The sequence below is a fragment of the Balaenoptera ricei genome, chromosome 1 (genome assembly GCF_028023285.1).
Source record: "Balaenoptera ricei isolate mBalRic1 chromosome 1, mBalRic1.hap2, whole genome shotgun sequence".
NCBI classification, from domain to species: Eukaryota; Metazoa; Chordata; class Mammalia; order Artiodactyla; family Balaenopteridae; genus Balaenoptera; species Balaenoptera ricei.
This window is the reverse complement of record NC_082639.1, coordinates 105,875,133-105,881,315: the sequence shown is the minus strand read 5'-3', so window position 1 is coordinate 105,881,315 and position 6,183 is coordinate 105,875,133.

Below are 6,183 nucleotides of genomic sequence, written 5' to 3'. Positions count from 1 at the left end.
TATTAAGTACATGCATGTATTCACTTAGTGCAGACAGTATTAGGAAAACAGTAACGTACATGAACAATAACAATAAAGCGTACTAGTTGGGAATTTCCATTTTTTTCTACATGTTATATCTCTTCAGTTGTTGAGAATTTTTATTTTTTTTATGTAAACTTTGAATCCTGTGACCATGATAAACTAAAAAATTAATACTAGTGATTTTAAGATTTCTTAGAATTTTCTACATACATGTTTTCTGCAGAGAGTTTTATTTCTTCATTTCCACACTTCATTTCTTTTTATTCCTCTTTTTTTCCTTATTACATTGGCTAAGATCCCCAGAATAATATTGAATAGATGTGATGAGAGCAGACATCCTTACATTCCTCCCTATCTTTGGTGGAAAGAATGCAGCATTTCATCTTTAACCATAGTATTAGCTGTATGTTCTTTTTTTTTTAACATTGTATGTTCTTTATAGATGCATTTTGTCAGGTTGAAGAAAGTTCATCCTATTCCTAGTTGGCAAGGGTTTGTTTCTTTTTAAAAGTATCCATGAATTTCAGTTTTGTTGAATGTTTTCCACATCTATTTAAATAACTTGTATAATTTTTCTTCATTCTATTAATAGAGTGAATAATACTGATTAGTTTTCAAATGTTGAACAAACTTTGCAATCATGGATAAACCAGACTTGGTCAGGATGTAAATATTATACCTCATATATGTCTGCTTTTGATTTGCTAATATTTGTAGATGATTTCTTGTGTCTTTGTGTATGAGAAATAGTTGTATGTAATTTTTTTCTTATAAAATCTTTCTCAGGTTTTGGCATTAGGGTTATGCTTGCTTCAAAAATGAGTTGGGGGCTTCCCTGGTGGTGCAGTAGTTGGGAATCCTCCTGCCAATGCAGGAGATACGGGTTCAAGCCCTGGTCCGGGAAGATCCCACATGCCATGGAGCAACTAAGCCCATGTGCCACGACTACTGAGCCTGTGCTCTAGCGTCACAACTGCTGAGCCCCCGTGCCACAACTACTGAAGCCCACGTGCCTAGAGCCTGTGTCCACAACAAGAGAAGCCACCACAATGAGAAGCCCACGGACTGCAACGAAGAGTGGCCCCCGCTTGCCGTAACTAGAGAAAGCCCACCTGCATCAACGAAGACCCAACACAGCCAAAAAAAAAAAAGAGTTAGGAAGTTTCTTCTTTCTCTATTCTCTGAAATAATTTATGTAATATTTGTATTATTTATTCCTTAAATAAATGAAAGAATTCAATAAGAAATCATCTGGGCTTGGATTTTGCTTTGTTTCAGTTTTTTTCTTTAATTATTATGAATGTGATTTCTTTCATATATAGAGGGAAATTATTACCTCTTTCTTTTGGTCAGTTTTGGTGAATTGCATTTTTCAAGAGATTTGTCCATGTTATCTAAGTTGTATTTATGGGCATAAAGTTGTTCATTATAATTTTTATCCTTTTAATGTATATAGAATATATCATCTTTTAAATTCTTGATTAGTTGGCTAAGTGTTTATCAGTTTTATTAATCTTTTCCAAAAATCAACTTTTGGCTTTGTTAATCTTTCTATTGTTTATTTTCAATTTCATTGATTTCTGCTCTTTATTATTTCTTTTGTCCCACTGACTTTGTGTGTAATTTGCTTGTCTTTTTCTAGGTTCTTAAGATGGAAATCTACATCATTGATTTTCAAGCTTTCTTCTTTAATATAAACATTTAAAGCTGTATATTTTCCTCTAGGTACCTCTTTAGGTGATCCCACAAACTTTAGTATATTGTGTTTTTATTTTCATTAAGTTTGAAGTATTTTTCAGTTTTTTGTGATTTCTTTTTTCTTTTTTTTGTGTATTATTTAGCAGAATGTTATTTTAGGCTTTGCTAAGGCTGGTCTAGAATAGGTCTTATTCTAAAGCATGGCACTTATTCCTAAGGTACAGACTTTCTGGTGTCTCAGCTGAATACCTAGTGTGCTAATGAGGTATTAATGAGATCTCCCCACACCCTGGATGGGTAGGAACTCCATCATTTATTTACCAACCCTGCTGGACCTCAAATATCTCTGACCTATACTCAACCTTATAGTAGCCATTCTCTGTTTAACCTCAGTTAGTCTTTTCCTGTGCAGATACAGCTCAATCCTTGGTAAAGTATTTACATGAAATGCCCACAGGGAATTTTGAGGTCACCTCTCTGCACAGCTTCTTTGTCCCTTCTTTGCTGGATGGAGAAGGCATGTGGCAAAGGATATGGGAGGCTTCTAGGAGCTGAGAGAGGCCCCTGGATGATGGCCAGCATGAAAATGGAGACCTCAGTCCCATAATCACAAGGAACTGAACTCAGCTGGCAACCTAAGTGATCTTGGGAATGAATTCTTTCCCAGAACCTCCAGAAAGAAACAACACATGGATGACAACCTAATTTTAGCCCATGGTACCCTAAGCAGAGGAGCCAGCTAACCCATTCCTGGACTTTTGACCCATTGAAACTATGAGATAATAAACAGTTTTTGCTTAAGTTTGAAGTTTGTGGTAATTTGTTATGCAGCACTAGGAAATGAAGCAAATATGGAATAAAAAGGACCTTGGAGTGGTGACAAGTACTAGACCATGGGGAAGGGTTGCCTGTACACTGAACAGGCTGTGTTGGGTCTGTTTCTTTCTCATCTAATTAGTATGCTCTATTAAGGTGAGCAGCTATACACAGATATTGGCACCAGATGAGTCCTGCAGAAGAATGAATTGCATGATATAGAGTAGACAAGAATACCTTGAATCTGGCATCATTCTATCATAGTGCAAGATTCAATAAAAGAGACTCATGGGAATCTAATGATTTATTCTCTTTTTAACATAAATAAGTTAATATGCAGAAGCAAAAGAGACTATGGAAGAAAAGTCAGAGTTACCACAGGAAAGCAGTTTACATCCTCATGATTCATCATGAGTGTTCTATTGGAGGGAAGTGGTACGAGGTTTTCTCTTCACAAGCTAATCCTCACCCTGGGAAGATGTCAGAGAGCTCTGGATTCAGAGCACATTTGTTGGGGCTGCTGAGTAGTTATGTTTTCTGCAGCTGGAGATGTGAGTGGTGTGTTTTCATGGCCACTACGGACCTCCATATGTTTGCATTACTCAAAGCCAGAATCGAATAAATCCCAGAAGGTCTGGGTATTTCCCTTTCCTCAGTTACCCCAGGAAATGGCTTCAGGTCCCTCTGCAGAAGGCCTGGAGGAAGATTTACAGCATACACTTGTGGCTGCTTTGCAGGGTTCAGTCTTTCTCAAAGAGACTCAATCTCCTCAGTCAAGGAGTTCCAAGTCTAAGAACAGGAAGCGAGGTCACAAATTCCACTATGGTGACTCAATTACGTTGCTGTTACCTCAAACCAGATTATTTTCTAATTATTATGTAAATCAAACCATTTTGTAGTAGATTTCTTGTCTATTTCACTCCTTGGGACCTCACATGATGATTAATCACCACCACACATCCCTGCCCCTCAAGGAATATAGTTACTCCCAGCTTGTCTCTTGATGGTTAAGTGCCACCACCTGTCCTGTGTTCCTCCAGAATCCTGTTGTTCCCACCAACATCATGGATGTTGGAAGCCAAATCCATGCCACTCTCTCCCACCATTACCTCCAAGCCTACAGAAGATACACACCACAAGGCCTTTTCCTGGGTGCCGGTGCTCTTCTCATCCATGCATGTCTTAATGCCTTGGTGAAGAGAATGTCTTCTGCACCTTCCTTGCTGGGAGACAAAGAAACAGGTAAATACTGCTACACAGACCTACTGACAATTGGGACTGTGGAAGAGGGGTCTGAAATGATGGAAAGATGCCGCTACTGCCAAAATCTCAGTACCAGAGCAGGGAGGGAGAGGGGAAGAATACTGACCCCCACTCTCTTCTCATCTTCCAGGCTCCATCGGGTGCCTCCCATTGGCCAGACCCGAGAGCCTGCAAGCAAGGGACCCCAGAGCATGCATCTGGAAGAGGACAAGGCTCCAGTGGCACAAAGCAAGACAGAGATGCTTGGAGAGTGGATCAAGGGGCAAGTGGTAGGGAGGGTGAGTGTGGGACAACAGAAGAATACCAGCTAATACATTAGATAACACTAATTTCATACTTTCTGGGCGTTGTTCTATGCATTTTACATGTGTTAAACGGATTTAATCATCACAAAACCCTGCAGGGTAGAACTATTACTATTCCTGACTTAGCAATGAGGAATCTGAGTCTAAACTCTCCCACCATCTGTGCTCACATTCAGAAAAGAAAATTCAGCATAAATCACTAAACCAGGAGTCAAGGTGTTGGGGTTTTCAACTGTCACTCCAACAGACATGTTATAAAGAGCAAGCCGTTTCCGGCTTTTTAAATTTGACCTTAAAGGGTCCAGTAGCATTGGGGCTGGGGCAGCCATGTTCAATTATGTGTTGAGGAATATACAAAGAACGCCAAGCTAAAGGAAAAAGCAAAAGACGTCCAAAGGGAACTGATCATGCGACCTCAGAGTCAATGGCTGCATCATCCACTAATGGCTTCTCATTTCTCCAGAGAGTCCACAAGGCCTAGCCATGCTTTGTTTCTGCTAGATGTTTCTCTGTCCTTTCAATAAGCCCACTTGGATTTGAACTGGCTGGAGATTATTTCTCCTTCATCAGAAACAAAATCTCAGCTGTACACAGTCTCCAATGAACCGTGAGTGCAGAGGTCAGGCTTATCCCTGCTTTGATTCCACTATCTTCCTTACAAAATGAGGAGGAGGGAGTGATGACCGCCAAATTCTCCTCTGGCCTTGACATTCTGTAATTCTGGTTCCTTTTCAATCACTTTGATTTTGGAGGCATATATCCTAAAGTAGCCAGTTGAACACCTTCTGTCTACTGTGTCCAGGCATTCCTAGGGTTATTTCAGATAAAAGCCTCTTAGGTTGCTATACTCACAAACATTGAACCAGTTCCACGACCATCTGTGTCATGGCCATAAATTCGCTCATTTGATGTGTGCATAAAAGGAAGTAGACAAACAGCAAACTTGCATATTATAAATTTTGTCATATAAAAAGGAAACAAAGGCAAGACATTTCAATAAAACCATAGATTTATCAATTTTAAGGCCGAACCCCATGAAGAATGGCCATAAAATTCTTATCTAAAGAACGTTTAAGGAATTGTTGGACAAGGGACATCATTCAAAGAGGTGTGAAGAAGTTTCTCAGCTAGCATATGGTCTATATTAGAAAGAAAAATAAACAAAGAACTTGTGTTTTCTCTGGAAAAACAACTGATGGCCTTTTCGGAAAAAATTACCTCTATTTGACTCTACACCTTGATATGGAGGCTTAAATTTGATGCCCCCTTGCTGTTTCTTGGCATTAACCTGGCATTCCTCTCTTTTTAAATCTTCAAAAGACCCGAGTTTCTCCAGTTATGATATTATTCTGTTTGACCATCCTTATCTTCAAGGATTACCAAGAAAGGACAAAGAATGTATTTACCTGCCCATGGGCACAGGTATCATGATTCACCATGAGACACTTCCCTGCTAGTGACCCCAGGGCCTCCTGTTCTCTAATCACTTGAACACTCTGTATGGTTTGATTGGAACTCATGCTGGTCCTAGGATTCCTTATACAATTGACCTACTCCTTGAAGTCCAGGATGATGGTGGTGGTGGACTTGACTCTGTATCCCATACTCATGTTCTTGAAGTCATCAGCCATGTCTCCAGACAAAAAAATTCACACGTATAGATAGAGGAACCCCTTTGGAAGTAGCAAAACTTTCTCCCTTCTCATACATTATTGGTGAGAATGTAAAAAAATTTACCCTCTATGGGAAGAAGTTTGGAAGATTCCTTATAAAACTAAACAACTACCTATTCTATGACTCAGTAATTCCTAGGTATTTATCCAAGAGAAATTAAAACATATGCCCACAAAATGACTTACATGAAAATGTTCATAGCAGCTTTATTATTATAACAAAAACTGAAAACATTCAGGTATCTATCAATAGAATGGATAAACTGTGATATATTCATTCTATGGAACACTAAAAGGGAACAATACAAAGGAACAAATTATTGATATACAAAACAACATGGATGAATCGCAACAGTTTATTGAGTTGAAGCAGTCATGCACAAAAGAATACATACTCTTTAATT